Below are 14,762 nucleotides of genomic sequence, written 5' to 3'. Positions count from 1 at the left end.
GAAATGACAGCCAGGCTCTGCAAGGGATTGTTTCGGGCTTTAAATCGACACCTAAGTGAGGGCTGCCAGGCTATGCTTGTGCCTCTGGAAACATGTCCTGTGTTTGCCTGAGTCCCTCCTGCTGTGGTGGCGTGACAATCCACAGTGGCGTGACCAGCTACAGGGTGGCTGCTGAAGGCGGGGGGCAGGGCAGCAGGGTCCCCAGGGTGGGGAGCCATCTCTGCAAGAGACATTTCTAATTTCTTTTGAGCCGCAGGGGGTAGTAGGCTGGAGTTAGGGGAGGAGATCTCTGCTCCTCAGGGGGCCCAGCAGGATGTGGGCACCAGCACTGTCTCCAACACCTCCCCAATCCCTCTGCAAGTGGCAGCCATGAGAATGTCGCCTTGCACTTCCAGCAGAGGACATCGCGTCCTCCTCTCAGGAGGCCCTGGTGGGTGGGGGACTCCAGAGGGGCCTGCGCTTCTTCTGGCCTGAGGGATCACTTCATGATGGCCTAGCACGGGCTTCCAAAATTCTTATTTTTCTCTTACAGAACTTGTACAAAGTTCACCTTCAGACTAGCCATTGGAGAAAAAGGTAAAAGCACGCTAAGCATGCACACACGTGTGTGTGCACATGAAAAGAACAAAAGGAAAGAAAAGTCATTGGCTATTCTGACACCTAGAGATAAAAAACATGGCATTTGGGGACATTCCCTTATTTACGTCATTCTTTATATTTTCACAGCAATATGCTGTAGAGTCGCCTATACCCTGCTGGCTCAGACGGTAAAGGATCTGCCTCCAATGCAGGAGACCTGGGTTTGATCCCTGGGTCAGGAAGATCCCCTGAAGAAGGGCATGGCGACGGACTCAGTATTCTTGCCTGGAGAATCCCACGGACAGAGGAGCCTGGTGGGATTGCAGAGTCAGACACGACTGACTGACCAACACTTACTTTCTTACACCTACACCCCTTTGAAGTGTGTCGGTTGAACCCTACACCTTTCCAGAGCAAGGAAAACAGTTTCCATAATAGAGATGAAGATGAACAGAAAACCACCAGCCCCCCCAGAACTCTCCTCCGCTAATGCTCCCAGGAGTAACCAATTTCCTAATTTTCTAATGCCATTGAAGTAATGTTACCTATTTTTAAAGTTCATATAAATAGAATCATATAGTATTAAAAAAAAAAAAAAGAACAGAGGTGATACTGTTCACCAGTTCACTCAAAGAATGAACTTCAGATGGAAGCCACAAATCTATTTCCTCAGTTGCTTTCAATTCCAATGTGTCTCTCCAGTCTTGTCAAGCGATACCAGTAGGTATCTATTGTAGGGTACCTATTTTTCACGCGGTGTGGTCCTGATATGCTAGCAAACTACTGCAGGAGGAACTCACCCCAAGAAACAGGGACTTTGCTGTGGAGGATTTAGTGCTGAGCTTCCAGTACTTTGCCAACCAAGTTATTTTCAAGGGCGATTATGACTATATGCTGATTTTCCTCTCATTGCCTGTCTTTAGAAGCCACCCCCTCCAGAGGGTGCAATTTCACTGTACATCTGTTTACAACATTCAGGATGTTTCCAATATTCCAGTAAGAACTCAGATGCTGAGATGTACATCCTGGTCCATAATACATGGGCCCTCTGGGCCAATCATTTCTTTAGAATAAATTTCTAGAAGTAGATGTGATGGCTTATTTCATGTGTCAATATGACGGGGCCCTTGTAGGGCCTGGGTATCTGGTTAAACAATATTTCTGGGTGTTTCTGTGAAGTGAAAGATGCTCAGTCGTGTCCGACTCTTTGCGACCCCATGGACTATACAGTCCGTGTAATTCTCCAGGCCAGAATACTGGAGTGGTAGCCTTTCCCTCCTCCAGGGCATCTTCCCAACCCAGGGATCAAACCCAGGTCTCCCTCATTGCAGGCAGATTCTTTACCAGCTGAGCCACCAGGGAAGCCCAAGAATACTAGAGTGGGTAGCCTATCCCTTCTCCAGTAGATCTTCCTGACCCAGGAATCAAACCAGGGTCTCCTGCATTGCAGGTGGATTCTTTACCAGCTGAGCTATCAGAGAAGCCCATTTCTGTGAGGGTATTTCCAAATAAGGTTGGCATATGCATTGGCAGACTGAGTAAAGCAGGATCCCCCTCTCCCCACAATGTGGGTGGGCCTCATCTAATCCACAGAGGGCCTGAGTAAAACAAAAATAAATAAAAAACAGAGAAATGGAGAAACTGCTCTCTGCCAGATGTGAGCTGAAACTGGTTTTCTGCCTTGGATCGGAGCTTATACCGTGGGACTTCTTGGCCTCCAGAATCATGTGAGCCAGTTCCTTATAATAAAGCTTGTTCATTGGCCCCTGTGTGTTCATTCTCCCTATCTTTATCCACTACCTTCAAAGTCAGAGAGAATCAGCTCCAACTCTAGTCCCAGCTTTTACTTGCCAGCCAGTTTCTGAACTTCTCACAGCCTTACTTAGTTTCCACATTGTAAAACGGAGTCCCTGACACTTTCTACCATGAGGTTTCTGTGAAGATTAAAAGCAATTAGTTCAGTGCTCATATAGTAATGTGTGTGTGTGTGCTTAGTTGCTCAGTTGTGTCTGACTCTTTGAGACCCCATGGACTGTAGCCCGCCAGGCTCCTCTGTCCATGGGGTTTCTCCAGGCAAGAATACTGGAGTGGGTTTCCATGCCCTCCTCCAGGGGATCTTCCCAACCCAGGAATCAAACCCAGGTCTCCTTCACTGCAGGTGGATTCTTTACCACCTGAGCCACCAGTAAAAACACAGTTAAATGTAATTTCAATGACTATCAAATGAATATATATATATATATATGTAGGGATGTATATTCTCCTCGCATTGGTTCTGTTTCTTTGGAATCCCTAACACTAATCCTAACAACTCCTCTAAAAACAGTGGTATGGGCTTACAGTCCCACTATCTGTGTAGGAATGTGTCTTTTTTTCCTCTTGCTTGCCAACACTGAGTATCAGTGTAGGAAGTCTTTTTTTTTTTTTTTTAATGTAGACTGGGAACTTACCTGTGGTCCTGTTGCTAAGACTTCATGCTCCCAGTGCAGGGGGCTCAGGTTCGATCCCTGGTCAAGTAATTAGATCCCACAAGTAAGAGTTTGCATGCCATAACTAAAATTCCTTCTTGACTCAATGAAGATTGAAGATCCCATATGCCACAACTCAGACCTGGCGCAGCCATATTAAAAAAATGTAGTCCACATACTTTGTACATCATTCAAGCAGTACAAAAAGGTTTACAGTTAAAAGGTAACTATCTATCCCCCATTCCCTTAATTCTCTTCCTGAGAAGAAACTGTTAACTGTTTCTTGAGTTTCCTTCTGGAAACATCCTAGGCCTGCACTGGCCCATATGGTGGCCAGCAATCATATATGGCTACTGAGTGCATGAACTATAGCTATTTCAAATTGAAATGTACTATTAATGTAACAAACACCCTGTATTTTGAAGACTTAAAACACAAGATAGAATGTAAAATGTTTCATGAATAGCTGTTCGAATGGATTAGATGTTGAAGTGATATTTTGCTATATTGAGCTAAGTAAATATCATTAAAATTCATTTCAGTTATTTCTCCTTTTTTATTCAATGTGGCTACTAGAGAATTTTGAGTTCCTCTGTGGCTTGCACTCTAATTCTATTGACTGCAGCTGTTCCATGCATATTGAAGTGTTTGCTCATAAGGCCTTCCTTCCCCTTTTCTTTAACTCAAATGGTGGCATCTCGGGCTTATGGCAGGAGAAACACCCAATCACAGCTATAGTTTGTACATTGCTGGGTGCGACTCAGCAGCACTGGCCCAAGCTAAACATTTGTGGGCTGGGTTGTAGGTGAGATCAGTAGGCCCAAGCACTGGGGACATTCTCTGTTGTCCAGGTCACCAGGGGTAACTCTCCTCCCAGGCTAGAGCCTCAGGACCATGGTTCAATCTTGCCTTTGGAGTATCTGTAACATTTAGCTGCCCTAACTCACATCTTTCTTCCAAAAACAAAATAAACTTTAAATCCCTACTGTCCTCTGGGCCACTAAATTGTTAGTTTGAGGCTGAGGGTGTGGCGGGTATGCACCCTCATATTTTCTGTCTCATATGAAAGGGTTTGTCAGGCGAAGCCTCCTATATCCAAGGAGGCCAAAGTCGGTTCGGTCTAGGAATATGAGGTGAGCTGTATGTCAAGATCAGTGAAATGGAAAAACAAATGATTTTTTTATAATTGTCGGTGCTTTGCTGCGAGGTTACATTTTGTCCTAGAAAATACAGGTTATTGATTTTCCCCTCTGTATATACAAATCCATTTATAGTCCTACTACTGCAGAAAAGTAAAAACTAAAGAAAAAAAAAAAGGAACGAAAAAATAAGAAAAACAGTTTGGCTGCCAGGGAAACGGTACAGGAAACTAGAGCATGTGAGGATTCCATTAAGTTCCAGGATGAAGCAGGGCAGGTTCGGAGTGTTCACACAGGAAAGACTGGCAAGGAAAGATCAATTGAAACCATCTGTTTCTAGAAGAGGGCCAGGTGCCACCCTGACAGATGGGCACAAACGCTAGCCTGGCGTGGGGCCAGCTGACGCCCAGCCTAATGACAGAGAGCAGGGTCTCTCCTCAGCATGTGTGGCGACCACCCAAACCTGGTCCAGGCGGGGCCACGGAGCCTGTAACTCCTGTTCCTCTGCGTTCTGGCGTGGATTTCTGCAGCGTCTGGGACTGGAAGTGGAGGTGACCACAAGGAGAGAAGCAGCGGGATTCTGAGGGCTATACACCTCTGTGTCACCTAGGAAGGAGTGCACTTGAAAAACATTCTTGCCTCACACACTGTCAAAGTTGCTCATTAGAACTTGGTCAATGGACTTCCCCAGTGGTTCAGTGGTTAAAACTCTGTGCTTCCAAAGCAAAGGGTGTGGGTTTGATCCCTGGTTGGGGAACTAAGATCCCACATGCCGCGCAGAGAGGCCAATCAATAAATAAAATGAAAATTAAAAAAAATATAACCCTGGCCAGAAATGCACAATGAAAAGAACTTAGTCAAAAATTTTCCATGACCTTTGGCCTAGGACTGTTCTAAGAGGTGGCGATGGGGAGTGAATTGGCAGTAACTTGGTGTTGCCAGTTGAAAATTTTTTCTCTCAAAATGGATGCATACACTGATGACATTTACTGTTTTGGCCTTCCCTTTCCAAGAAAATGATCTGAATCAATTCTCACCTGCGGTAGCTCACACAGCCACAATCCTCACCCCTACTTTCATCTGTGCCCTTGGACCCCAGCTCTGGGCACTGGGCTCAGCCATGTGACAGGCTTAGGCCCAAGGGCTGTTAGCGGGCATATCACAGAGGCTCAAAATGGCACTGGAGCTTGCTCTCTCTTGGGTACGTGCTATCTCCATGACGATATGCTCAAGCTAGCCTACTGGACCACGAGAAACATGTGGAGTGGAGAGGAGCTGAGGCCAGCCTCGATCAGCCACCAGCCAGCCGTGAGTGAGTCTGGCTGAGATCAGTAGAGCTACCTAGCCAGCCATCTGGTTGCATGAGTACTGAGCTTTGAGCTGTTAGGTGGTGTTGCCACAGCAGAAGCTGATATATTCAAAAGTCTGGAGGGCCTGAATTTGCCTTTGGTACACATGGGAAGGGGCTTCCACAGTGGCTCATTGGCAAAGAATCTGCCTGTAATGCAGGAGCCGCAGGAAACATGGGTTCAATCCCTGGGCCAGGAAGAGTCTCTGGTGGAGGGTGTGGCCACCCACCCCAGTATTCGTGCCTGGAGAATTCCACGGACAAAGGAGTCTGGTGGGCTACAGCCCATAGTGCTGCAAAAGGAGTCGGACACGGCCGAAGTGACTTAGCTCACACGCACGCATACATGGGAAGGGGAAACCCATTTTTTACATACTTTAAAGTCAAGGCTGCCTCCATTGATAGTATTTATAGAGGAGTTGGTACAAATTTGTCTCTAGTTGCAGCAGTCCCAACAATGGAATCCTGGGAGATTTTGGTGACCCAGAGCAGTCATAAATTACGCCACATTGGAACTACATATGATTTTATAATATGATCACTCATAAAACCTTAAGAGCTCCTTTAGAAAACGTTCAGAAATCACGTGCGGGCAAAAAGCTCCGTGTGTGTAACTAGAGTCGGCTAATGTTTGCTTTAGAAACTTCTCTATTTCCTGACTTGAAGAAGTTCGCCCTTGCAGACTCAGCAGGGTAATAACATTGGTATCTGCATTAATGTCCTGTGCCTCTAACGAGAATCTCTTGCAGCCACGTAGAAGTAATTTTAGGAGTTCTCACAGCAGGGTCGTAATTCTTAAATACTTAAAATATTATGCATGTTGTCTCTCCTGATGAATAGAACCTTTTTTCATCTTGCTGTTAACAAACTCAGATTCTCTCAAGTGATTGAAAAGCTCTCTGCAAGCCTAAAGTTCTATAAAACCTCTAAGTAATAGCAACAATAAAACCTTATTAGCCATTTCGGGCTCTGAATCAAGATTTTCAATCCTTGGCATCTAATTAAACGTTTTACATTCTAAAGGAACACGTAGCAGTATTCCTCTCTCCAAACGCTTCCTTTCCTGACTGGGATTAGAAAATTGGTCAAGATTTTGTACAAGGTGCACAAATGCAACTCAAAATAAAGACGTCTTAGGTAATATTGCTTTCAAACTCGAGCGGCCACCCTGGCTGGTGTTGCTAATTCCAGGTGAGGGTTGAGGGAGCCGTAAGAAAGTCATTGTTTCTGGATAAAGTACTGGCATGCCAGGTGCTCGTGGGATGTTAGTTTGTTAAATAAAGTCTCACCCTGGCTCCTAATTTATGGAGAAATGAGAAGTGAGGATCAGCAAGAACCTTCACACTCAGGCTTAAAACTCACCAACCCTAGAAGCAGAAGTGCTCAGTTTCCAAATCTCAGATTCTCATCTGCCTTCTTCTGCCACTCTCGTCATTTATAATCTGTAACCAATGTGGTCACCACCGTGGCTACCAACCAGATGCTTACAGCGTGACGGGTCCAAATTCACAGGTATTGTCACGTACGTGCCAAAGTTCAAAGACTTTAGAATGGACGAGAAGAACTGCAAAGACCTCATTGCTTATTCTCCCTGCTCCCTCGTGTGCTTACTCTGCCATGCCCTGCTCTCAAGAGACGTAAGTCCCCTCCCCTAGCAAGTGGGCCTGGCCTGTGGATGAGGGCGACATGCAGCTCAAGCGAGGGGTCCACGCGCACCGTGGGCTATGATGGCGCAGTACCACCGAGGGACAAAGCCCTTTGAAAACCAACATGCAGAGAGCTCTGCCTTCTGGGTGCTATGGGACAGTAGTTCCACATTCTGGTTTGGCTGCAAAACACTTCAGGGTTGTGGGAGTTGGTGTCCTAGATGAAGATTATAGAGGAAGCATTGGTGTTGTGCTATCTAATTTTGACAAAGAAAGGTTTGAAGTCAAAAAGGGTGATCAAACTGCACAGCTCATTTGTGAACAGATTTTTTATCCTGAAATAGAGGATGTTCAAGTTTTAGATAACACTGAAAGGAATTCAGGAGGTTTTGGTTCCACTGGAAAGAAAACTTATGCCAAGAACAGAAAATGAGAAGAATGTAGAAGAATGTACTTTGTTCTTGAAGCTAAAGATTTTGCTTTAAAAAAAAAAAAAAGAAAATACCTCTTTAATTATTTTGGTACTGATTACATGTTGAAATGATCCCTGGGATATATTGGCTTAAGTAAAATATATTATTGCAATCGGTTTCATCTATTACTTTTTACCTCTTGTGTGTGTGGCTCCTAGAAAATGGAAGATTACCTAGGTGGCTTGAATTTTATTTCTATTGGACAGGGTGCCCTGGAGGAAGAGAGAGAGCAAAGGCCAACGTGGACAACCTCCAGTGGGAGTGGACAACCTCCCAGGCCTGTCTCCTGGCTGGAGAGACTGAGTGGGGAAATTATCCCTTCGAATTTCAGCAGTTGAACTTGAAAACCATATAGCACTTTTTGAATTGGACTGAGAGCTACAGGATACCAGCGCTGCCTGCTAGCCTGCTTCAGTGAGTAGCCACTTCTGTATGCAATTGGGTTCTCAGGCTTCCAAAACTTCGGGTTCTTTGCTAGGTCTAGTTTCCAGGGCCTGGTGGGAGCTGTATGTGAAAAGGACCACCCAGGGAGCCCCAGGAGTGACAATGAAGACAGCTCTGGAGCTTTCCGACACCCTCCTAACATGGTACAGAAAAGATGTTTGCCTTCCTCAAGGTCACTGCCTCATGCTTGGTTCCTCATGAGGAGGAGTCAGAGATGGAGTTTAATGCACTGGAGGTTGACTAGGGAGAGCCCTTGGGATCCAGCCCTGAGGAAGGGAGGGGAGAAGGCAACAGTGGCTGGACAGAGAAACTGAGCTGCAGTGTAATCCTCCAGGAAGCCTTAACTGACTCTACAGGGAGTTGGAAAGCTAGAATGAGACTTGGAGCCTTCTGAAGGTGGGGAGAGAGGGCTGAGCTTTCAGACCCCCTTGGCGATCAGTCATTGGAGGTGGGCTACCTGGGGGTAATGTGGCCTTGGCTGGAGGGGCTCTCTAAGCTGGGAGGAAGAAGTCCTTCATTCCTGAAAGGGGATGCCACCATCACATAGCTGGCCTCTGAATCTAGGTCTCCTAATTCCTTGTCCAGAGCTGGGTCACCTATTCTACCCAATCAGAGAACCCAAGCTGCTGTCCACAGCAGGATGCATATCTATAAAGCAAAACAGAGCGACCAAGATCTGGATCTGGAAAGGCACTCTTCAAGGCAAACAGGCCAAGATGTTTCTGGATCTGCTCCCTCCATTTGTTTTGAAAAAGCACCTGTTGTCTCAGGTCTGTCAAGGAATGAGGGAATTTACTAAGGGTGCAGTGAAGAGTTGCTCTGTCCTCTCACACAGGGGTATCTCCAACCTCAGCCAGCAGCATCGCTACAATAAAAGCTTACAACTCATCAAAGACCAACATTGTAGCCCAACTACTGGAGAAGCTCATGCATCTGGGTCATACCCTTCCACCATCTCATTGTCAGCATGGTTTTCCAGCAAAAGCCCCCACCAATATGCCAAGTACACATCCTGGCCCAGGGCCCTCGGCAACAGCAAAGCTCTCAAAAGAGATCGAAGAGGTGGTGAGTTCTGTTCACTGCCCCATGCTTTCTGTGTGATGTTTTGAACTAATGGTGTTGGCCTAAAGGGCTTGAGGACCGCCAAAATCTCGCAGGGTAGGGAGGCGACAGTGGCCATTAACAGCTTAGAAAATGCAGAATTGGCTGCAGGAAGCCTGACTGTCTATTTCTATCATTGTCTTTCTTAGGCAAGTTGCTCCGCTTTTTTATGGTTAACATAGGAGTCATTCAGCCTTCACAGGACCCCAGTAAAACTAGATGGAACCGTATCTCTCTCAGACAGACGGGAATGAGGGCTGGTGTTGCAGATAGCGCTCTGTTCAGAGCTTCGACTCGGGGGCGTGGAGACATGCATGCAAAAGAGAAGCCAGGTAATGAAAGTTCCAAGCATAACAGCAAATAATCACGCAATTATTGAACTAAGACTATAGCTTGAAGTCCTGAAACTTCTGAGTCAGAAAATTCTTCTAATAATAGTTAATAAGAACATAATCCTTATCCATAAGGAGCAAGGGAAGATGTCTAGAAGACGAAGTACGGGCTACAGCTGAGTTAACAAACAAAAACGCAGATTTGTGATGACTTTAACCAAAAAGAATGGAACAATAGTAAGTTCAGTGAGGCTTGGCAAGGGGGAGAAGGCACAGGTAGGGAACATGAAAAACCCGCTTTACTTTGATTAGCTCTTAATGAGTTTATGACGGAATGGAGGGACCACTCTTTTACCTCCATCTTGTGGTCAAGCGCGGAACTGCAGCCTCCTCTGGGTCTTTAACCCCGTCTCTCCCTCCGCTTCCTCTTTTTCTATTTGCCAAACATTCCTGTGCTTCAATCCCCAAAGTGGGAGTCGGCTGATTGAATTCGCCCCACCGTTTCACCTCTGTGGTTTTCAAGTCCCAGCTCTATTACATGATAGAACCAAAGCCCTTTTCACTTGGCTTTTTCTTCTCTCTGTCTAAAGATACCTCACAGCACCCCTGGCTGTGGAAACGTCTGTGGGGTGCGTGGATACCAGAACAGGGGTGATGGTACACTCATGTGTGAGGTCATGGGGTGAAACCAGAAGAAAACCCAGGCTTTGTGGGGCCTGAAATTCATACAATCTTAGGATCCCTCTTTAAGTAAAAGAATATAAGATTACAGAGGTAGGTATGACAAGAAATTACAAGAAATTCTGGCTTTTAAAGAGTACCATGCATATATGTGTGTGCTCAGCTGTGTCTGACTCTCTGAGACCCCATGGACTATAGCCCGGCAGGCTGCTCTGTCCATGGGATTCTCCAAGCAAGAATATTGGAGTGGGTTGCCATTTCCTCCTCCAGGGGATCTTCCCGAGCCAGGAATTGAACCCAGGTCTCCTGCATCAGCAGGCGGATTCTTTACCACTGAGCCACCTGTGAAACCCTTTTAAGAGCAGACTAATACCTACACCTCACAAATTCCAGAAATGTAACATAATCTTTTTATTAACTGCCTAACACACTTTTTATCTGACAATTTTGGGTTACATACTTGTTGATCGATTTGGGGTTTGATCAATAATTCTGAAAAAATACATAAAGTTTATCTGAAATGTAGGGCACACAAGAACAACTCATGCCTTCTTAAATTGCCACTACATTGTACTGGGCTACATAATTATGTGATCGAATTACTCTTATGGGATAAAAATTGACTCATTGATAAATACGTTTCTTTAGGGTATTTTCCTGTGTCAGTGGCAATTTTGCCTGATGTTTCATCTGGAATTGCCATGCTTCATCAGAACAAGAGGCATTAGATACTCTAAGACATGGTTCAAATCACTAAGGTAGATAAAACATACGCCTTCACATATAGACAACACTGCCTGTTGTACTGCTATAGGTTTGTGCCCTGCAAGAATTCTGATAAATTCTTGCTGTGATTTAAATTCATGATCTAATGTTTGAAATTAACTAATAAACAGTGAGCCCCTAAAGCTCTAACCCCCCACCCTTGGCCCCAGTAAAAGCAGGACCCCAGGCCTGTGCATTTGCAAAAAAAGAGAAAGAATTCTGATAAATTCTATTGCACATACATTAGATGAGAAAGGAAAAAGGAATATATGGTACATTCATAATTGTATCCATTGCCTTGCTGAATATACTCCCAACAGGACAGAATTTCCTTTATGTAGGGATGAATACCCCTTCATGGATCACAGCCTTGTAGTGACGAAAGGGCTTGTGTAACTCAATGAAGCTATGAGCCATGTCGTGCAGGGCCACCCAAGACGGATGTCATAGTGAAACGTTCTGACAAAATGTGGTCCACTAGAGGAGGGAATGGCAAACCACTCCAGTATTCTTGCCGCGAGAACCCCATGAACAGTATAAAAAGGCAAAAAGACAAGACACCAAAAGATGAGCCCCTCCAGGTTGGAAGGTGTCCAATAATGCTACTGGGAAGAGCAGAGGGCAATTACTAATATCTCCAGAAAGAATAAAGCGGTTGGGCCAAAGTGGAAACGATGCTCCGTGGTGCATGTATCTGGTGGTGAAAGTAAAGTCTGATGCTGTAAGGAACAATATTGCACAGGAACCTGGAGTGTTAGGTTCATGAATCAAGGTAAATTGGAAGTGGTCAAGCAGGAGATGGGAAGAATGAACATCAATATTTTAGAAATCAGTGAACTACAATGGACAGGAATGGGAGAATTTAATTCAGATGACCATTATATCTACTACTGTGGGCAAGAATGCCTTAGAAGAAATGGAGCAGCCCTCATAGTCAACAAGAGTCCAGAATGCAGTACTTGGGTGCAACCTCATAAATGACAGAATGATCTTAGGTCATTTTTAAGGCAAACCATTCAATATCACAATAATCCAAGTCTATGCCCCAGCCAGTAATGCTGAAGAAGCTGAAGTTGAATGGTTCTATGAAGACCTGCAAGACCTTCTAGAACTAACATCAACAAAAAATGTCCTTTTCATCATAGGGAATTGGAATGCAAAAGTAGGAGGTCAAGAGATACCTGGAGTAACAGGCAATTTTGGCCTTGGAGTACAAAATGAAGCATGGCAGAGGCCAACAGTTTTCTCAAGAGAACACATTGGTCATAGCAAACACTCTTTTCCAACAACACAAGAGATGACTCTACAAATGGACATCACCAGATGGTCAACACTGAAATCAGATTGATTATATTCTTTGCAGCCGAAGATGGAGAAGCTCTACAGAGTGAGCAAAAGCAAGACCTGGAGCTGACTGTGGCTCAGATCATCAGTTCCTAATTGCAAGATTCAGGCTTAAATTGAAGAAAGTAGAGAAAACGACTAGGCCACTCAGTTCAGTTCAGTTGCTCAGTTGTGTCTGACTCTTTGCAACCCCATGGGCTGCAGCATGCCAGGCTTCCCTGTCCATCACCAACTCCCAGAGTCTACTCAAACTCATGTCCATCGAGTTGGTGATGCCATCCAACCATCTCATCCTCTGTCATCCCCTTCTCCTGCCTTCAATCTTGCCCAGCATCAGGGTCTTTTCCAATGAGTCAGTTCTTTGCATTAGGTGGCCAAAGTATTGGAGCTTTAGCTTCAGCACCAGTCCTTCCAATGAATATTCAGGGTTGAGGTCCTTTAGGATTGACTGGTTTGATCTCATTGCAGTCCAAGGGACTCTCAAGAGTCTTCTTCAACACCATGGTTCAAAAGCATCTAATAGGTCTTGGGGATATATTATTCTCTTTATTCCTGTTGGACATATGAGGACATCAAGGGAACATTTGATGCAGGTCATGAAATTAAAAGACACTTGCTCCTTGGAAAGAAAGCTATGACAAACTTAGACAGCATATTAAAAATCAGAGACATTATTTCACCAACAAAGGTCCATATTGTCAAAGCTATGGTTTTTCCAGTATTCATGTATAGATATGAGAGTTGGACCATAAAGAAGAGTGAGTACCGAAGAATTGATGCTTTTGAACTGTGGTATTGGAGAAGACTCTTGAGAGTCCCTTGGACTGCAAGGAGATCAAAGCAGTCAATCCTAAAGGAAATCAGTCCTGAATATTCATTGGAAGGACTGAGGCTGAAGCTCCAATACTTTGGCCCCCTGATGTGAAGAACTGACTCATTGAAAAGACCCTGATGCTGGGAAAGATTGAAGGCGGGAGGAGAAGGGGACGACAGAGGATGAGATGGTTGGACGGCATCACCAACTCAATGGACATGAGTTTGAGCAAACTCCAGGAGATGGTGAAGGACAGGGAAGCCTGGTGTGCTGCATTCCTTGGGGTTGCAAACAGTTAGACATGACTGAGTGACTGACCAACAACAATCATTGAGTACTTATTATGTGCTATATACTTTTCTAAGCATTTTATATGTGCAATATCTTTTAAACCTCGCAGCAACTCTAAAAGAATAGGTACTAGGATGAACAGCCCATTTTACACATGTAGAAACTGAGGCTAAGAGCGATTCAAGGTCACATGCTAATAGAGGGCAAAGCCTGGGAATGGAGAGACTGATGGAAGGTAGGTGGTGGGTTTGCACTAAGACAAGTGCTCATGAGGGAGTGGGATGATGGGTAGGAGGCTGGGTGACTCCCAGGAGGTTGGGTGACACCTGGCTTTGGGAAGAACAAACAGTGATATTATTTGCTAAAAAGGTGACTGTAAGGAGGGGAAGCTGACTTAAAAAAAAAAAAAAGGTGATGGATTTAGTTCTGCCATATTGATTTGAAGCATTTGTGGGACATCCACATAGAGATGGCTGGAAGACAGCTGGACATCTGAGTCCAGAGCTCAAGAGAGAGATCTGGACAGGAGACAGACAGGGTGGGTCATCCCTGTATAATGATGGTTGACTTTCAGAAAGTGAAAGTGAAGAGTAGCTCAGTCATGTCCGACTCTTTGTGATCCCGTGGACTGTAGCCTACCAGGCTCCTCCCTCCATGGGATTCTCCAGGCAAGAGTACTGGAGTGGGTTGCCATTTCCTTCTCCAGGGGATCTTCCTGACCCTGGGTCTCCTGCATTGCAGGCAGACGCTTTAACCTCTGAGCCACAAGGGAAGCCTAGAGGATTGTCTTAATTCTCTTGGGATGTGTTGGGTGTAGGAGGAAGCCCAGCTGTAATCCCAGGGTGGGCAGAGGAAGAAAGGTAGGGAAAGTAGTGGGCAGCAAGAGGGCAGGAAACCAAACAAGTTGAGAGAGGAAAGAATTTCAAGAAGAGCTTATGGTCACAGTGACACACACTGCTGATAAAGGCTGGAACTCTTGTATTGGGCTGGCCCAAGAGTTTGTTCGGGTTTTTAATGGAAAAACCTGAACGAACTTTGCAGCCAATCCATTATTTAACAACAACAACAACAAATCATAATAATTCTGGTATCTGAGTGCAGGTTGTCCCTGAGACAAGGACTTGAGAGCAAGTAGATTTTAGTAGATTCAGAAACCATGAGCAGTGGGGAAGCGGGATGAGGGAAGGAAGGAAGCCAATAAAGAAATGCAGCATTACCAAGTTGGTTCCCATTGTAGGCAAGTAGTGCTCAGTCCCACAGGGACCACTGGGAGCTGGCGTGAGACACATAGCACAGGGGTATCTATCGCAGGTTAGGTTCTCCAGAGGCAGAAACCA

At 45.2% G+C, this 14,762-nt stretch overlaps 1 pseudogene; it reads left to right on the top strand.

Moving 5' to 3' along the window:
• Positions 1 to 7,151: 7,151 nt before the first annotated feature.
• LOC148773267 (deoxyuridine 5'-triphosphate nucleotidohydrolase, mitochondrial pseudogene) lies at positions 7,152 to 7,613 on the top strand (annotated as a pseudogene).
• The last annotated feature ends 7,149 nt before the right edge of the window (positions 7,614 to 14,762 follow it).

This window comes from Moschus berezovskii, chromosome X (assembly GCF_049115385.1).
Source record: "Moschus berezovskii isolate FMDL1 chromosome X, NW_MosBer_1.0, whole genome shotgun sequence".
In the NCBI taxonomy this organism is placed as follows: Eukaryota; Metazoa; Chordata; class Mammalia; order Artiodactyla; family Moschidae; genus Moschus; species Moschus berezovskii.
Note: the sequence above shows the minus strand (reverse complement) of the source record. Positions and strands in the feature narration are given on the sequence as shown.